The sequence below is a fragment of the Leucoraja erinacea genome, chromosome 9 (genome assembly GCF_028641065.1).
Source record: "Leucoraja erinacea ecotype New England chromosome 9, Leri_hhj_1, whole genome shotgun sequence".
Classification (NCBI taxonomy): Eukaryota; Metazoa; Chordata; class Chondrichthyes; order Rajiformes; family Rajidae; genus Leucoraja; species Leucoraja erinaceus.
The window spans coordinates 15,099,206-15,119,899 of NC_073385.1; the positions used below are offsets into that span (position 1 = coordinate 15,099,206).

Sequence of the window (20,694 nt, forward strand, 5' to 3'; positions counted from 1 at the left end):
CGACACTGATATGATGCCGGCAGTCGCCGAAAAAAACCGGCAAGTGGGACAGGGCCTTTTCTTTACTTTACAAACAGTGAAAGGCATCGGCAGTCAGGACGAATCCATTTTGGTTGATGAAGAGCGATAATCTATGATGCGCATTTGACGGCACTGGGCCTGCACTCGCTGGAGTTTAGACGAATGAGGAGGGGACCTCATTGAAACGTACAGAATAGTGAAAGGCTTGGATAGAGTGGATGTGGAGAGGATGTTTCCACCAGTGGGAGAGTCTAGGACCAGAGGGCGTAGCCTCAGAATTAAAGGACGCACCTTTAGGAATGAGATGAGGAGGAATTTCTTTTGCCAGTGGGTGGTGAATCTGTGGAATTCATTGCCACAGACGGCTGTGGAGGACTGGTCAGTGGATATTTTTAAGGCAGTGATTGACAAATTCTTGATATGTATGGGTATCAGATGTTATGGGGAGAAGGCAGGAGAAACATATAAGATTGTTAAGGTTTTGGACACGCGAGAGGCAGGAAACATGTTCCCGATGTTGGGGGAGTCCAGAACCAGGGGCCACATTTTAAGAATAAGGGGTAGGCCATTTAGAACGGAGGTGAGCAAACACTTTTTCTCACAGAGAGTGGTGAGACTGTGGAATTCTCTGCCTCAGAGGGCGCTGGAAGCAGTTTTTCTCTGGATGCTTTTCAAGAGAGAGCTAGATAGGGCTCTGAACAATAGCGGAGTCAGGGGATAGGGGGAGAAGGCAAGAACGGGGTACTGATTGGGGATGATCAGCTATGATCACATTGAATGGTGGTGCTGGCTCGAAGGGCCGAACAGCCTGCTCCTGCACCTATTGTCTATTGTCTAATGGGGTTGAGAGGGGATTGAATGGCGGAGTAGACTTGATGGGCCGAAGAGGCTTTGAATTGGGGGCTTTGAATCGTGATTGCAACATAAGAAACCGGGCAGATAATTTATGTTCTATAACCTCTCATTAACTGTAAGGGCCGCACAGTTCACATGTACACTGTGGATTGTAATCATGTACTATCTTTCCGCTGACTGGTTAGCACGCAACATAGTCACGTACACGTGACAATAATAAAAAACAAACTAGTGGGTCAGGCAGCATCCCTGGATCAATGTAACTTATTGATCTTATAGCGGTGTGCAAAATCATGAGAGGAATAGATTGTGCAGATCCGGGCACTTGTCCAGAGTAGGTGAATTGAGGGGCAGAGGACATGGGTTTAAGGTGAAGGGGAAAAGATTTGATCGGAAACAGAGGGATAGCATAACTAAAAAAAATATCCACTGACTTGGCCTCCACAGCCGTCTGTGGCAATGAATTCCACAGGTTCACCGCCCTCTGGCTAAAGAAATTCCCCTTCATCTCCATCACCATTGTAAACGGTTGTCAATAGACAATAGACAATAGGTGCAGGAGTAGGCCATTCGGCCCTTCGAGCCAGCACCCCCATTCAATGTGAGCGTGGCTGATCATCCACAATCAGTACCCCGTTCCTGCCTTCTCCCCTGACTCCGCTATCTTTGAGAGTTCTAACTCTCTCTTGAAAGCATCCAGAGAATTGGCCTCCACAGCCCTCTGAGAATTCCACCGACATCCCGTTTCTTCGGAAAGTGGACCAAACATGTCACACACGTGACCAGTCCTATTTGACAGCTGTGACCCGAAACAAACATTGTCAGCACAACATATAAAAATTATACTTGATAAACCGAAAGAAAAATATGAATCATTTATATACGGCACAAAACGATAGAGTTGTAATGCTTTCAGAATTAGAAGATATGTATTCCACAATTGATCATCTTTTTGGTCACACACGTGACTAAGGCTAGGCCAGATTCACAGTCATGTATTCAAGAGAGAGTTAGATTTAGCTCTGAGGGCTAACGGAATCAAAGGATATGTGGAGAACGCAGGGACGGGGGACTGATTCTGGATGATCACCTGAGATCCCATTGAATGGCGGTGCTGGCTCGAAGGGCCGAATGGCCCGCTCCTGCACCTATTTTATATGTTTCTATGTTTCTGCTCTGAGATGTGCAGGAAGGAACTGCGTGATTGCTGGTTTACACCGAAGGTAGACAATAGACAATAGACAATAGGAGCAGGAGTAGGCCATTCGGCCCTTCGAGATATTCAATGTGATCATGGCCGATCATTCACAATCAGTAGGTACACAAAAATGCTGGAGTAACTCAGCGGGTGAGGCAGCATCTATGGAGAGAAGGAATGGGTGACGTTTCGGGGGCGAGAGGCTCCTTCAGACTGCTGATGCCGTCTGTCCCGCCGAGTTACTCCAGCGTTGTGTGTCTATCTATTCCGAGTCTACAGCAGACTCTGGTTTGTAACTGCTCGGTGAACATGGATGGGTTAAAGAAGGTTAGCATTGCACTCCGTCCTGTGACTCACTCCCAGCTGAAACTATCCATGGTAATCACTCCAGCCACAGTGGGTAGAGCCCCATGCTGGGAGTTTAACAACACATTGTCAAACAAACCTAACACACAATTTTCCGCATTGCATTCCCAGGTTTACAAATCGGCTCTGCTTGTGAACGCTTATTGAGGGATTGACACATGGGAAGGAAACAAAAGTGTGTGTGTGTGTGTCAAATCTCTGTCTGTAGTATGCCTTGTAAAATCAAACTTTGAGACGAATGTATAAAACCATGAGAGGAATAGATCGGGTAGACGCACAGAGTAGGGGAATTGTCTGAGAGGCTCTTCGCCCAGAGTAGGGGAATTGAGGACCATAGGATTAAGGTGTGGTTGGGGGGGGGGGAAGATTTAATAGGAACCTGAGGGGTAACGTTTTCACACAAAGGGTGGTGGGTGTATGGAACGAGCTGCCAGAGGAGGTAGTTGAGGCTGGGACTATCCCAACATTTTTAAGACACGGTAAAGGGCCTGTCCCACTTACGCCGGCACCCGTCATAGGTCGTTGTAGGTTGCCGGAAATTTTCAACATGTTTAAAAATCCAGCGGCGACCAGAACATGGTTCGACTCTTTGGGCGACTACTCACGACCGTACAGACTTCACCCCGTCACACATGTCGCCAGGGTGTCACCTGTACGGTCATGAGTCGTCTCCTCAGTCGCCCAAAGAGTCGTAGCGTCTTTCTGGTCGCCGCTGGATTTTCAACATGTTGAACATTTTCGGCGACCTGCAACAACCTATGACGGGTGCCGGCAGTCACCGAAAAAGTCGCGTAAGTGGGACAGGCCCATTAGGCAGGTACATGAATAGGACAGGTTTGGAGGGATATGGACCAAATGCGGGCAGGTGGGACTAATGAAACTGGGACATGTTGGCCGGTGGGGGCAAGTTGGCCTGTTTCCACGCTGTATCACTCCATGACTCTATGACTGTATATGTGGGGGGAAAGACATGGATTTCTTCAGCATAATATTTCAAGCTGTGGCTGGATACAATGGTGTCGTCATTTGTGGAATATATATTCGTGAATGTGCGGCACGGTGGCGCATTGGGAGAGTTGCTGCCTCACAGCGCCAGAGACCCACGTTCCACCCTGACCACGGGTGCTGTCCGTACACAGTTTGTGCACTCTCCCCGCGACCTGCGTGGGTTATCTCCGGGTGCTCCGGTTTCCTCCCACACTCCAAAGACGTGCAGGTTTGTGGATTTAATTGGCTTGTTGTAAAGGTAAACTGTCCCTGGTGTGTGTGTGGGGTAGCGTTAGTGTGCGGGGATCGCTGGTCGGCGCGGACTCGGTGGGCCGAAGGGGCCTGTTTCTGTGCTGTATCTCTAAACTATGCTGAACTGAATTGAGCCAAGCCCTCTATTGTGGCAATCCAATGACTCTCTGAACTCACATGTAAATCGCCCTTCATAAACTGTTTACCAACCGGTAAGTTTATGGCCAAATGCAAACTGAAAAACACCAAGGCTCTGACGAAGGGTCTCGATCCAAAACATCGCCTCTCCAGGGATGCTGCCTGTGCCCGCTGTGTTGCTCCAGCATTTTGTGTCCTTCTATTAGACTACCCAAGGATCTTGCTGCTCTAGCTAGAAGGCTAGATGCAGGGAAAAATGGTCCCCATGTTGGGGGAGTCCAGTACCAGCGGTCACAGTTTAAGAATAAGGGCTATGTTTAAGAAAGAACTGCAGATGCTGGAATAATCGAAGGTGGACAAAAAAGCTGGAGAAACTCTGCGGGTGAGGCAGCATCTGTGGAGCGAAGGAATGGGTGACGTTTTGGGTCGAGACCCTTCTTCAGACCATTTAGGACTGAGATGAGGATAAACCTTTTTCACCCAGAGAGTTGTGAATCTGAGGAATTCTCTGCCACAGTAGGCAGTGGAGGCCAACTCACTGGATGTTTTCCAGAGAGTATTAGATTTAGCTCTTAGGGCTAAATGAATCAAGGAATATGGGGAGAAAGCAGGAAAGGGGTACTGAATTTAGATGATCAGCCATGATCCTATTGAATGGCGGTGCTGGCTCGAAGGGCCAACTGGTCTACTGCACCTATTTTCTATGTTTCTATGTTTTTACGGTATGTTTTTGGAGATAGGACCTGAAACAGTTTAGTTTAGTTTAGTTCAGGGTTACAGTGCGTAAACAGGCCCTTCAGCCCACCGACTCCGCACTGACCTGCGGTCCCCGCACATTAACGCTACTCTACACACACTAGGGTCGATTTTCATTTACACCAAGCCAGTTAACCTGCAAACCTGGTACTGATTATGGATGATCAGCCATGATCATATTGAATGGCGGTGCTGGCACGAAGGGCTGAATGGCCTACTCCTGCGCCTGGCGGGGGGGGGGGGTAACGGACGGAAAGATGAAGAGATGAGTTTAAGACACAAAAAGGAGCTGGCAGCTCGGGGAAATGTTATTGAGTGCTGCAATGTGCAAACTTCCTTCAGAAGCTGCTGTCATGAAACAAGCCTTTACAGAGATGTTACAGCTTCATTCTTCTGTGGTAAGTGTTTGATGTTCATTCTGTTATCTCAGAAATCTGACTGACGAAGCTTCTTCAGATCCACTTCCTTTTTCCTTCGAGGTCCCTGAGGTCCCAACAATGTTTCCAATAAGCAAAAAAAAAAAAAAAAAATATGGGTTACCCTCAAAAGTGAAAAAGGTATGTGAGAACGGGTGCGTGTCTGTGCGGAGTTTGCACGTTCTCCCCGTGACCCGCATGGGTTTTCTCCGAGATCGTGAGATTCCCCAAAGACGTGCAGGTTTGTAGGTTACTTGGCTTCGTTAAAATTGTAAGATTGTCCCTGGTGTGTGTTGGTGTCGGGGATTGCTGGTCGGTGCAGACTCGGCGGGCTGAAGGGCGCTGTTTTTCCGCGCTGAATAAACTGAATAAACAGATGCAGGGAAGGAAAAAGGATGCCTCGAGGTTTGAGTGCGAGGAAGCTAATAAAAAAAAAGTTCTGGTTAAAAAAAAAAGTGCAGGGGTCGCAATGGGGTAGATTGAAAGATCAGGATAAGGGTGGCGCAGCGGTAGAGTCGCTGCCTCACGGCGCCAGAGATCCCGGTTCAATCCTGTACCCTCAAAAGTGAAAAAGATATGTGAGAATGGGTGCTTGTCTGTACGGAGTTTGTCCGTTCTCCCCGTGACCTGCGTGGGTTTTCTCCGGGTGCTCAGGTTTCCTCCCACACTCCAAAGACGTGCGGGGTTGTAGTTTAATTGTCCACAGTGCGTCGGAAAGAACTAGTGTGTGTGTGGGGATCGCTGGTCGGCGCGGACTCGTTGGGGCCGAAGGTTTTGTTTCCACGCTGTATCTCTAAAACTAAAACTAACACACACGCAGTTGAGTAATGCCCCTGTCCCACTTAGGAAACCTGAACAGAAACCTTGGAGACTTTGCGCCCCACCCAAGGTTTCTGTGCGGTTCCCGGAGGTTTTTGTCAGTCTCCCTACCTGCTTCCACTACCTGCAACCTCCGGCAACCAGCTGTAACCTCCGGGAACCGCACGGAAACCTTGGGTGGGGCGCAAAGTCTCCAGAGGTTTCCGTTCAGGTTTCCTAAGTGGGACAGGGGCATTAGTTACATATGTTGGCAGCACGGTGGTGAGGTACAAATATTAATTTAGTTCAATAAATATTAAGATTTGTATTTAATTGCTTAGCATGCTCAATGGGTGAAGGCAATACATTTCATATGGTCAGCAACTGATACCATTTGCATGGTCAACCTGAGGAGCACCTTCAGCAACAGACCGGTTCCACCAAGATGCAGCACAGAACGCCACAGGAGATCCTTCTTCCCTGTGGCTATCAAACTGTACAACTCCTCCCCCTTCTGTCATGGGGTCAATAGACAATAGACAATAGGTGCTGGAGTAGGCCATTCGGCCCTTCTAGACAGCACTGCCATTCAATGTGATCATGGCTGATCATCCCCAATCAGTACCCCGTTCCTGCCTTCTCCCCATATTCCCTGACTCCACTATCTTTAAGAGCCCTGTCTAGCTCGCTCTTGAAAGTATCCAGAGAACCTGCCTCCACCGCCCTCCAATTCCACAGACTCACAACTCTCTGTGTGAAAAAGTGTTTCCTCGTCTCCGTTCGAAATGGCTTACCAGCCATTCTTAAACTGTGTGACCACTGGTCCTGGACTCCCCCAACATCGGCAACATCGACTGAAACTGACCCCCCCCCCCCCCCCCAATCTTTGCACATCCCCAATCCTGGACTTTCCACTCGATACTTTTTTTTAAATTATTTATTTCGAACAGATTAAAAGAATAAAAAGCAAGTGTGAAACGGCATACAAAAAACAAAACAAAAATATTTATAAAGTGTCATAAACAATATCTATAAATAAATGATATCATATGTGTCCGAAACTTTAATTTCATGTTTCATGTATCTTGTTGTGTTTTATGACTGTTGGCAGATCAACTCCCCTCCTGGGATCAATAAAGTCCTGTCACATTGTATCGTATCGTGTGGCAATACTAGTTTAGTTAATTCCAGCTGTTATCAGGCAACTGAACCATCCTACCACAATTAGAGAGCAGTGCTGAACTACTATCTACCTCATTGGTGACCCTCGGACTATCTTTGATCGGACTTTGCTGGCTTTACCTTGCACCAAACATTATTCCCTTATTGCTTGATTGTAATCGTGTATTGTCTTTCCGCTGACTGGTTAGCACGCAACGGAAGCTTTTCACTGTACCTCGGTACACGTGACAATAAACTAAACTGCAAACTTTAGTTTAAGGATACAGCGTGGAAACAGGCCCTTCAGCCCACCGAGTCCACGCCCACCCTGTAGACTAGTGCTAGCCGGACAATTTTACTCAAGCCAATTAACCTACAAACATGCACGTCTGTGGAGTGTGGAAGGCAGACAGAAAACATCCCATCCAAGCCTGAATGACTGGAGATTCATGTTTATTTGGGATGAATAATAATAATCAACAGTGGTAGCAAGGCAGGGGAGTGTTGAACAAAAAGAATATGTCAATTAAGTTTTAGTTTTAGAGATACAGTGCACAAACAGGCCCTTCGGCCCACCGAGTCCGCACCCACCAGCGATCCCTGCACACTAACACTATCCTACAGACTAGGGGACAATTATTTTACATCTACATCTATACCAAGTCAATTAGCCTGCAATCCTGTAGGTCTCTGGAGTGTGGGAGGAATCCGAAGATCTCTGAGAAAACCCACGCAGGTCACGGGGAGAAGGTTCAAAACTCCATTCAGGCCCGTAGTCAGGATGGGACCGGGGTCTCTGGCGCTGTAAGGCAGCAACTCTACCGCTGCGCCACCGTGCCGTCCTCATTAGGCCAAGTTATGAGCAGCTTCAGTCATTTGGTTTTTTTTTGCTAATTAATAAACTTGCATAGTTCCTGAAGTTTTGTACCTATCCCCAAGCTGGCTGTCGGCCCAGTTTGCAATTAATCACCATGGTGAATCTTACTAATTAGGCCTGCTCACAGATCTCACAGAAATCTTTCAGAAGTGAGCATTTTTGCAAACGCAAAGACACTAATGGACACGTTTAAAAAATGTTAAAATATTATTCATTCAATTTAGTGACAACAGAGCATGAACCAGCAAAGTAACTGTGAACTTTGATAACATCTTCAGGGTTTAAATCTAATAATTGGTAAACTAGATGCAAACTAAGATTCCCAGCTCGTCTGAAGTCTATTTTCAGCCACATTAATCATTCTGCATCATGTTCAGATCAAGGAGCGGTTTTTGAAATGATTTTACCGTAGATGACTTTGGTCTACTTTTGAGAAACAGGGTGGAAACAGGCCCTTCGGCCCGCCGAGTCCGTGCCGACCAGCGATCCCCGCACACTAGCACCACCCCACACACACAATTGGGACAATTTACAATCTTTGCCCGGGCCGATTACAACTACACACCTGCTCCCTTTTGGAGCTTGGCAGGACACGCTAGAGGCAGGAAACATGTTCCCCGATGTTGGGGGAGTCCAGAACCAGGGGCCACAGTTTAAGAATTAGGGGTAAGCCATTTAGAACGGAGATGAGAAAACACTTCTTCACATAGAGACTTGTGAGTGTGGAATTCTCTGCCTCAGAGGGCGGTGGAGGCCGGTTCCTTGGATACTTTCAAGAGAGAGCTAGATAGGGCTCTTAAAGATAGCGGAGTCAGGGGATATGGGGAGAAGGCAGGAACGGGGTACTGATTGTGGATCCAAACCCTTCCGATCCATGCACCTGTCCAACTGCTTCTTACACGTTGCGATAGTCCAGCCTCAGCTACCTCCTCGGGCAGCTCGTTCCACACACCCACCACCCTCTGTGTGAAAAAGTTACCACTCAGAACGAGGTACTGATTGGGGATGATCAGCTATGATCACATTGAATGGCAGTGCTGTATAGAAGGGCCGAATGGCCTACTCCTGCACCTATTGTCTAGTGTTTATAGTCTCTAAACCAAAGCTCCCGGAGAAAACGTACACAGGTCACGGGGAGAATGTACTAACCCCGTGCAGATAGCACCTGTAGTCAGGATTGAACCCGGGTCTCTGGCGCTGTGAGGCAGCAACTCTAACGTTGCACCACCGTGCCGTCTTAAATGAAAAAGGAATTCAAAATCCTCCCAAACTCATCTGGTTCTTGCACTTTTTTAATGTTCTGCCAGGTTTGAATCTATGCCAGTGGGAAAATGGTGTTGGGATATTGAAAATAATGAAACAAAACCCTTGAGAGCGTTTTCCATTCATATTGCTGGCTGAGTTTAAACCAAAAACATTTAGCTTAAATATTTCACCACCTCTCATGAAGGATTAAAATCATCAGGGGATGAGATAGGCCTTTAGAGAGTAGAGCGTTTTTTATTCAGGACCCATTTTTACGTATTCTAAACCCAATTGTGCACCTTCCTTCCATTGACTCCATCTACACCTCACGCTGCCTCGACAAGGCCAGCAGCATTAATCAAGGACCAGTCGCACCCCGGCCACTCCCTCTTCTCCCCTCTCCCATCGGGCAAAAGGTACAGAAGTGTGAAAACGCACCCCTCCAGATTCAGGGACAGTTTCTTCCCAGCTGTTATCAGGCAACTGAACCATCCTGCCACAACCAGAGAGCAGTGCTGAACTACTATCTACCTCATTGGTGACCCTTGGACTATCTCTGAGCAGACTTTAGTGGCTTTACCTTGTACTAAACGTTATTCCCTTATCATGTATCCGTACACTGCGAATGGCTCGATTGTAATCATGTGTTGTCTTTCCACTGACTGGTTGGCACGCAACAAAATCTTTTCACTGTACCTCAGTACACGTGACAATAAACTAAACTGAACCGATATCTTCTATTCATTTGTCCTACGTACCATCTATATCTCTTGTTCCCCTTTCCCCTGACTCTCAGTCTGAAGAAAGGTCTCAACCCTTCACATTTTGGGTCAGAGGTTATGGGGAGGAAGCAGGAGAATGGGGTTAGGAGAGAGAGATAGATCAGCCATGATTGAATGGTGGAGTATACTTGATGGGCTGAATGGCCTAATTCTACACCGATCTCGATGGTCTTATGAACCCAAAATGTCACCTATCCATTTTCTCCTGAGTTACTCCAACACTTTGGTATAAACCAGCATCTGCAGTTCTTTGTTTGTACATGGCCCAGGGCACTTGGATTGCTCATGCACCAATCTAGAGTCTTTCTTGGTGATCTGCTGCTTTCTGTGGGAGCTTGCTGTGCACAAAATACTTGGTATGTTTGCTGAGACGTAACAGTGCCTACATTGCACAATTATCACACAGACTATATGATGTCTAGTTTGGTTTAGTTTAAGGATACAGCGGGGAAACAGGCCCTTTGGCCCACCCAGTCTGCACCGACCAGCCATCCCCGCACATTGACACAATCCTCCACACACTAGGGACAATGTACACTGATGCCAAGTATACAAACCCAAGCCAATTAACCTACAAACCTGCACGTCTTTGGAGTTTGGGAGGAAACCGAAGATCTCTTATAGAAACTTCCAAAATTCTTATGGGGTTGGACAGGCTAGATGCAGGAAGATTGTTCACCGATGTTGGGGGGAAGTCCAGAACAAGGGGTCACAGTTTAAGGATAAAGGGGAAATCTTTTAGGACTGAGATGAGAAAAACATTTTTTACACAGAGAGTGGTGAATCTCTGGAATTCTCTGCCACAGAATGTAGTTGAGGCCAGTTCATGGCTATATTTAAGAGGGAGTTCGATGTGGCCCTTCTGGCTAAAGGGATCAGGGGGTATGGAGAGAAGGCAGGTACAGGATACTGAGTTGGATGATTAGCCATGATCATATTGAATGTTGGTGCCGGCTCGAAGGGCCGAGTGGTCTACTCCTGCAACCTTTTGTCCATGTCTCTATGTTTCTATGGGTCACGGGGAGGGCGTACAAACTCCGTCCAAGCAAGTACCCGTTGTCGGGATCGAACCCGGGTCTCTGGCGCTGTAAGGGCTGCAAGGCAGAAGCTCCAGCACTGTGCCACCAAAAGCTGGCAAAGGACATCAAAAGGCACAATCGAAACCAGAGGCTTTCCGGAAAGATTCATCGCGAGCAGTGTAGTGTCTTCCAGGATACTTGGCCGGTGCACAACTCGTCAAATTTTAATGCCTTCTTTTCCTTAATCAGATATTTATTAGCAGAAGTCTCTGTTGCGGTCAGGAGCTGCAACTGTGCCAGAGTTAAATTTAAACCAATCTCACAGTATTTGAAAAAATATATATTTTTTTTGTGCCAGATACATTAAAAAAAAAAACATCTGAAAATTCAATAAATTGCTCGATAAATAAATGGTCGAATTTTCAAATATTAATTTTAGAACGAGAACAAAAAATGGAAAATTTGTTTTTGTGAGGTAATTATCCGTAAAATATAAATGGAAAGTAAGACAATGACTGGGCTGATTCATTCCTGTTACCTTGACTACACAGAGTCTCTTGTCCAGAGTAGGGGAATCGAGGACCAGAGGACGTAGGGTTTAAGGTGCAGGGGAAAAGATTTAATAGGAATCTGAGGGGTAGGTTTTTTCACACATTGTGTATGGAACAAGCTGCCAGAGGAGTTAGTTGAGGCTGGGACTATCCCAACGTTTAAGAAACATTTAGACAGGTACATGGATAGGACAGGGTTGGAGGGATATGGACCAAGCGCGGGCAGGTGGGACTAGTTCAGCTGGGACATGTTGGTCGGTGTGGGCAAGTTGGGCCGAAGGGCCTGTTTCCACGCTGGAACACTCCATGACTGGAATTAATTGTGGCAGATATCAGATATTGCATAACTCCCTCATAGAAGATATTCCTCCTCATCTCCTTCCTAAAGGAACGTTCTTTAATTCTGAAGCTATGGCCTCTAGTCCCAGAGTCTCCTACTAGTGTGAAACATCCTCTCCACATCCATTCCATCCAGGTTCTAGTGTGCACTGGCAAATTGCACCCCACAATTGCACCCCACAAGTCATCTTTCCTGCAGAGTGGGAAAATAGCCTTTCAGTACACACAAGTTCACAAGTGATAGGAATAGAATTAGGCCATTCAGCCAATCGAGTCTACCACCATTCAATCATGGCTGATCTATCTCCCCCTCCTAACCCCATTCTCCTGCCTTCTCCCGATAACCCCTGACACCCGTACTAATGAAGAATCTATCTCTCTCTGCCTTAAAAATATCCATTGACTTGGCCTCCACAGCCTTCTGTGGCAAATAATTCCATAGATTCACCACCCTCTGACTAAAGAAATCCCTCCTCATCTCTTCTCTAATGGTTCATCCTTTTTATTCTGAGGCTCATTTGCCACAGAAGGCTGTAGAGGCAAAGTCAGTGGATATTTTGAAGACAGATTCTTGATTAGTACGGGTGTCAGAGGTTATGGGGAGAAGGCAGGAGAATGGGGTTGGGAGGGTGAGATAGATCAGCCATGATTGAATGGCGGAGTAGGCCTGAAGGGCCGAATGGCCTAATTCTACTCCTGTCCCTTATGACCTTATGACCATAGATCCAGCTCCGTGCCTGACTGTGGGAGGAATATTGACCGGAACTCTAGAGGAATTCGCTCTGGCCTTTTAAACCAGGGGTGGGCAACCTTGTTCTTCATAGGGGCCGGGACGCATGTCTGTCTGTGAGCGGATGGCCGGGCCACATCTACCACGTGTGCACATGGATCCCAACCCCATCCCGCCCCGGATGGCAGGCATCAAATCACATGTTCACAGAAGGTAGACAAAAATGCTGGAGAAACTCAGCGGGTGAGGCAGCCTCATGCAATCCTTGCATGTCTCACCCGCTGAGTTTCTCCAGCATTTTTGTCTACCTTCGATTTTTTTTCCAGCATCTGCAGTTCTTTCTTAAACGTGTTCACAGAAGGTGCGCGGCCGTGCCGGCAGCTTTGCGCAGGATGCGGTACAGTCAGAGCTCGCCCGCTGCTTGGCGCTCCGAATGATTACGGGGAAAAAAAAATCCGCCTGCGTGCCGGATGATTTCGGGTTACGGGCCGCATTCGGCCCGGGGGCCGTGGGTTGCCGGCCCCCTGGTTTAAACAAGGTCCCTTGTTAACTCCTTCCATACATCAACCCTCTCTCAACACCACACTGGCGGGGCAGGACACACTCTTGCAGAAATCCATGCCATTTCAAACGCAGCTCTGACTCGAGTGAGGGAATAATCCTACGTTGTGCATCCACTGTATTGAACAGTGTATCACTGGAAACGTCAGCAACAGGTTCATGAGAAATCTTCACCGCGATCGCGTGTATAAAATCATGAGAGGAATAGACTGGGTAGATGCAGGGAGTAGGGAGAAAAATTAATAGGAGCGGAATTAGGCTTGATGGGCCGAATGGCCTAATTCTACTCCTATCACAAGACCTTATGCAACTTACAAGTGGGATCCTTGAACATTAGAGGCGTAGACCCTCCCTTCCGTTAACACCATCTACACCTCACGCTGCCTCGGCAAGGCCAGCAGCATCATCCAGGACCAGTCACACCCTTGCCACTCCCTCCTCTCCCCAATTCTGTCGCAATTATGATCACCATTGCACCCTCTGATATTTCTCTCATGATCTTATACACCTCTATAAGATCACCCCTCATCCTCCAGCGCTCCAGGGAATAGAGACCCAGCCAACTCAACCTCTCCCTTTAGCTCAGACCCTCTAGTCCTGGTAACATCCTCGTAAATCTTCTCCATACCCTTTCAAGCTTGACCACATCCTTCCTGTAACTCAATGCCCAGAACTGAACATTAATGCTCTGAATGCGGCCTCACCAACGTCTTATACAACTGCAACATGACCTCTCGACTTCTACGCTCAATACTCTGACCGATGAAGGCCAATGTCCCAACAGCCGTTTTGACCACCCGCTCGACCTGCGACTCCACCTTCAAGGAACCGTGCACCTGCACTGGCGGGCGGAGCGCCAAGGCAAATTCCTTGTATGTGAATACTTGGCCAATAAACGTATTTGCTACGAGATCCCTCTGCTCTACAGCGATGCCCAGAGCACTAGCATTCACTCTATTGTTGAGAAAAATCATGAGAAAAGGCAGCTTTTGGAAACATTCCATAAAATATTACAGCCCAATGCAGCAGATGGCATCTCGGAAGAAGAGATGACAGGTGACATCTATAATTGGCAAGGAGAAGGCACTTAAAGTGGACTAGCCACAGCATACCAAGTAGGACACAATGCACGCAGCAGAACGGAACACACTGAGAATGAAAGGCACCTTTATTCTTATATCTCGACGTGTAATGTGAGTAGTACGGGCGTCCAGGGGTTACGGGGAGAAGGCAGGAGAATGGGGTTAGGAGGGAGAGATAGATCAGCCATGATTGAATGGTGGAGTAGACTCCATGGGCTGATGGGAATAGATCGGGTCGATGCACAGAGTCTCTTGCCCAGAGTAGGGGAATCGAGGACCAGAGGACACAGGTTTAAGGTGAAGGGGAAAAGATTTAATAGGAATCTGAGGGGTAACTTTTTCACACAAAGGGAGGTGGGTGTATGGAACGAGCTGCCAGAGGAGGTAGTTGAGGCTGGGACTATCCCAACATTTTAGAGACAGTTAGGCCGGTACATGGACAGACGATAGACAATATAGACAATAGGTGCAGGAGTATGCCATTCGTCCCTTCGAGCCAGCACCGCCATTCAATGTGATCATGGCTGATCATCCCCAATCAGTACCATGTTCCTGCCTTCTCCCCATATCCCCTGACTCCGCTATCTTTAAGAGCCCTATCTAGCTCTCTCTTGAAAGTTTTCAGAGAACCTGCCTCCACAGCCCTCTGAGGCAGAGAATTCCACAGACTCACAACTCTCTGTGAGAAAAAGGCTTGAGCGTGAGACTCACGCATTTCACGCAATCGGTCTTCAGTTGTCGCCGACAGAGTCGCAGTTTGTCGGATCGTGTTGCGGGCGGACGTAAGTTGACTTTGGTCGTCGTAGGTTGTAGGTGGACGTCCCAATTCGCGGAGGAGTTGTGTCGCCGATCGACGTAGCTTGTTGTAGACATTGTCTTAGGCTGGGTCCCGATGTCTCACTCTCAACTCTCACCCAATGTTGGCAGCCCTGGGATCGCTGGTCGGCGCGGACTCAGTGGGCCGAAGGGCCTGTTTCTGCACTGTATCTCTAAGCTAAAAAACTGATAGTAAGCACTGCATATTTCCCTTTTAAGAGCTCTGCGTACGTGTTCGACCATGTTCAGTAGCTAGGACTGAAGCGGTAATGTTTCCATTTTACTGAGCGGCAGTGTGTACTCTTGATGTGTGAAACATACATCTTCTAGATGCGCAGGGACACATCCTCAGTGATGTGACCTGGGGTCATCGGGTGTTTCGGGTCTCACAACATCACACACCCTCGCCCCAGGCGACCCACCCGGGGTTGATCAGGACCCCGACTTGCGTCCCAGCAGCAACCGCCCACGGATCAGCCCTCTTAATCCAACGCCACCTAGTGGCTTTCTCTGCGGGTGCGCTTGCGGGTTGAATGGCCCTCTTCTTTGCCAGCCCCGTAAGGCCCAACTGGTTGTGGACTTTACAGAGTGAGCGTCCTGCAAAGCCTCTACAGCCCACCTCCATGGGCTCATGGTATGTCTTCCAGCCTCTGTCCTGGCACATCTCCACCAGTTCCTGGTACTTTGCGCGTTTCCTCTCGTTGGCCTCTTCAATATGCTCTTCCCAGGGCACTGTCAGCTCCAGAATGATCAGCTGTTTTGTCACTTTGGAGGTGACGATCATGTCTGGCCGGAGTGATGTTGCTGCGATGTGCTGTGGAAATTTCAGCTGTTTGCCCATATTCGCCGTGCAGCTGCCAGTCAGTGGCTGTGTAGAGGAGGCCCGTCCTTGTGTTTTTGGTTGTGGTCGAGGCTTCTCTCCAGCTTTGACAATGACTAATACAGTGGCTAATACACCAGGGTGTACGTGATCCCGAGGCACACTGCCAGCATCTTGCAATTCTCCTGGAGTTACTCTGGGCAAACGGCCCGCTGAACCGATGCCAGAATAGGTAGACCCAGTTAAACAGCTGAGATTGTACCTGGCTCGACATCAAGCCGCAAAGCTCTAGGTTCAAACCCACATCTGGTGATCTGACCCAACACCTCCACTCAGTTCACACTAACCAACCCGATCTCCCGGTGGCTCGGCACTTCAACTCCCCCTTCCATTCAGAATCCGACCTTTCTGTCCTGGGCCCCCTCCATGGCCAGAGTGTGTCCCACCGCAAATTGGAGCAGCACCTCATATTTTGCTGGGGTAGTTTACACCCCAGCGGTATGAACATTAACTTCTCCAATTTCAGGTAGTCCTTGCTTTCTCCCTCCTTCCCCTCCCCTTTCCAGCTCTCCCACCGCCTACTGTCTCCACCTCTTCCTTTATTCTTTCCGCCCCCCCCCCTACCCCCACATCAGTCTGAAGAAGGGTCTCGACCTGAAACGTCACCTATTCCTTCGCTCCATAGATGCTGCCTCACCCGCTGAGTTTCTCCAGCATTTTTGTCTACCTTCGATTTTTCCAGCATCTGCAGTTGTTTCTGAAACATAGTAATCTGACCAGTTCAGTTCAGTTTAGTTCAGAGATACAGCGCGGAAACAGGCCCTTCGGCCCACCCAGCCCGCGCCGACCAGCGATCCCCGCACACTAACACTATTCTACACCCACTAGGGACAATTTATAATTTTACCAAACCAATTAACCTACAAACCAGCACGTCTTTGGAGTGTGGGAGGAAACCGAAGATCTCGGCAGTTTCATGTGCAGGATAGGCTTCGAGGGATGTGCATCAAAGCGGCTGAGTGGCGAGGATGGGCATCTTGGATGGCACAGAGAAGCTGGGCCGAAGGGCCTGTCTCCATACGGGTATGATTCTACATGTACGAAGGAACTGTTTGCACACCTATCATTGTTCTATGCGTAAGAAAGATGCTGGTTTAAATCGAAGGTAGACACAAAATGCTGGAGTAACTCAGCGTCTCTGGAGAGAAGGAATGGGTGACGTTTCAGGTCGAGACCCTTCTTCACACTGGCTCTGATTTTAATTTAGTTTGGTTTTAGTTTAGAGACACAGCACGGAAACAGGCCCTGCGGCCCACTGAGCCCGCGCTGACCAGCGATCCCTGCGCACTAACACTATCCCACACAGACTAAAGACAATTTTTACAATTTTACCAAGCCAATTAGCTTACAAACCTGCACGTATTTGGAGTGTGGGAGGAAACCGGAGCACCCGGAGTAAACCCACGCAGCTCACGGGGTGAACGTACAAACTATGCACGGACAGTTTCCAATGGTCGTGCGGGTTTGTAGGATAATTGGCCCTCTGCAAATTGCCCCTTATGTGTAGGGAGTGGACGAGGAAGTGGGATAGCACAGCCACTCATGAGTGAGTGATCGATGGTTGCAGTGGATTTGGTGGGTCTGAGGACCTGTTTCCATATTGTGTAGACAATAGACAATAGACAATAGGTGCAGGAGTAGGCCATTCGGCCCTCTCGAGCCAGCACCGCCATTCAATGTGATCATGGCTGATCATCCCCAATCAGTACCCCGTTCCTGCCTTCTCCCCATATCCCCTGACTCCGCTATCTTCAAGAGCCCTATCTAGCTCTCTCTTGAAAGTATCCAGAGAACCGGCCTCCACCCCCCTCTGTGGCAGAGAATTCCACAGACTCACAACTCTGTGTGTGAAAAATTGTTTCTTCATCTCTGTTCTAAATGGCTCAACCTTTATTCTTAAACTGTGGCCTCTGGTTCTGGACTCCCCCAACATCGGGAGCCTCTAGTGTGTCCAAATCCTAAATAATCTTTTATGTTTCAATAAGATCCCCTCTCATCCTTCTGAGCTCCAGAGTCGGAAGGAAATGCAGATGCTGCTTTGCGTCGAAAATAGACGCAAAGTGCTGGAGTAACTCAGCGGGTCAGGCAGCGTCTCTGGAGAGAAGGAGTCGGACTGTCCATTTACCCCAGCGTTTTTGTGCATCTTTCCGCGCTGAATCTTTCACAAAAAAAAAAAAAAAAAATCTTTCGGCACGCTGCCTTGCTAATTAACCATTATCCCCTCTACAAGACGAGATTGTCAGAGATCAGTGGTGCTTCTCGTCGGCTGTGCCTGTGTTAAACTGCCCATCTCTAATCGTCCTTGAGAAGGTAACACATTGTCGAGCTGATTGTTGGCTTTAGACAAAGGAAAGCGGAGGATTCTGAGGAAGCCACTTTGAATGGCGGTGCTGGCTCGAAGGGCCGAATGGCCTACTCCTGCACCTATTGTCTATTGTCCATTGTCTATTGATTCGCGGGCTTCTGAGTTCCTCCAGGATTTTGCACATCTGTCATCGGTGAACACCAGCATAAGGTCACAAGGAATCGGAGTAGAATTAGGCCATCGGCCCATCAAGTCTACTCTGCCATTCAATCACGGCTGATCTATCTCTCCCTCCTAACCCCATTCTCGTGCCTTCTCCCCATAACCCCTGACACCCGTACTATTCAAGAATCTATCTATCTCTGCCTTAAAAAATATGCATTGACTTGGCCTCCACAGCTGTTTAGATTAGTTTAATTTAGAGATACAGTGCGGAAACAGGCCCTTCGGCCCACCGGATCCGTGTCGACCAGCGATCCCCGCACATTAAGACTATCCTACACCCACTAGGGCCAATTTTTACATTTACCGAGCCAATTAACCTTCAAACCGGTACGTCTTTGGAGTGTGGGAGGAAACCAAAGATCTCCGAGAAAACCCACGCAGGTCACGGGGAGAACGTGCAAACGCCGTACAGACAGCACCCATAGTCGGGATTGAACCCGGGTCTCCGGCGCTGCATTCGCTGTAAGGCAGCAACTCTACCGCTGCGCCACACTGCGGCAAAGAATTCCACAGATTCACCACCCTCTGGCTAAAGACATTTCTCCTCATCTCCTTCCTAAAAGAACGTCCTTTAATTCTGAGGCTGTGACCTCTAGTCATAGACTCTCCGACTAGTAGAAACATCCTCTCCACATCCACTCTGTCCTAGATGCAGGAAGATTGTTCCCGATGTTGGGGAAATCCAGGACAAGGGGTCACAGCTTAAGGATAGAGGGGAAATCCTTTGAGACCGAGATGAGAAAAACATTTTTCTCACAGAGAGTGGTGAATCTCTGGAACTCTCTGCCACAGAAGCTAGTTGAGGCCAGTTCATTGGCTATATTTAAGAGGGAGTTAGATGTGGCCCTTGTGGCTAAGGGGATCAGGGGGTATGGAGAGAAGGCAGGTACGGGATACTGAGTTGGATGATCAGCCATAATCATATTGAATGGCGGTGCAGGCTCGAAGGGCCGAATGGCCTACTCCTGCACCTATTGTCTATGTATCTATGTATCTATGTAAGCCTTTCACTATTCGGTATGTTTCAATGAGGACCCCTTCCCCTCATCCTTCTAAACTCCAGCGAGTACAGGCCCAGTGCCGTCAAACGCTCATCGCAGGTTAACCTACTCATTCCTGGGACTTGAGTGAATGCCTTGCAGTGGGATACACACTGCCTGCAATGAAAGAGCTGTCAGTTCCCGTGAAGGCTTGACACAGATGTGAGCTGTAAATATGGAATAGGTTGCCAGGGCACCATTGAGAACATCTTTTCTGGCAAATGATACAGTTTGCGTAGATTTGTTTTGACAGCTTCTTTTAAGTGAGACCAATTTCTTCCACGTATTCTGGGCGTTCCAGCTCATGGTTAACAACGTATTAACACCTGCTGCTGAGACCCGCCAGATAGTCTGCGCCCCCCCTCCCATTCCTCCAGACCATAAGGTCATAAGTGATGGACAATAGGTGCAGGAGTAGGCCATTCGGCCCTTCGAGCCAGCACCGCCATGCAATATGATCATGGATGACCATCCACAATCAGTACCCCGTTCCTGCCTTCTCCCCATATCCCCTGACTCCACTATCTTCAAGAGCCCTATCTAGCTCTCTCTTGAAAGTATCCAGAGAACCGGCCTCCACCGCCCTCTGAGGCAGAGAATTCCGCAGACTCACCACTCTCTGTGTGAAAAAGTGTTTCCTCGTCTCAGTTCTAAATGGCTTACCCCTTATTCTTAAACTGTGGCTCCTGGTTCTGGACTCCCGCAACATCGGGAACAGAATTAGGCCATTTGGCCCATCAAGTCTACTCCGGCTGATCTATCTCTCCTTCCGAACACCATTCTCCTGCCTTCTCCCCATAACCCCTGACACCCATACTAATCAAGAAACTATCTATCTCTGCCTTAAAAAATATCAATTTTGGCCTCCACAGCCTTCTGGGGCAATGAATTCCACAGATTCACCACCCTCTGACATCAGAAATTTCTCCTCATCTCCTTCCTAAAGGGGCATCCTTTTATTCTGAGGCTGTGACCTCCAGTCCTAGGCTCTCCCACTAGTGGAAACATCCTCTCCACATCCACTCTATCCAAGCCTTTCACTATTCTGTATGTTTCAATGAGGACCCCCCCCCCTCATTCTTCTAAACTCCAGCGAGTACAGGCCCAGTGCCGTCAAATGCTCATCATGGGTTGGAGTTGTTGGCGGTGGACAGTGTGACAGTGGATGAGTATGGGTGTCAGGGGCTACGGGGAGAAGACAGGAGAATGGCCTTGAGAGGGAGAGGTAGATAAGCCGTGGTTGAATGGCAGCGTCGACTCGATGGGCCGAATGGCCTATTTCTGCTCCTATCGT

The 20,694-nt window shown here is 48.3% G+C and overlaps 1 protein-coding gene across 7 annotated transcripts in view; it reads left to right on the forward strand.

Moving 5' to 3' along the window:
• Positions 1–20,694, forward strand: part of nrxn3a (neurexin 3a) — a 1,361,409-nt gene that overhangs the window by 917,967 nt on the left and 422,748 nt on the right. The window lies entirely within an intron of this gene.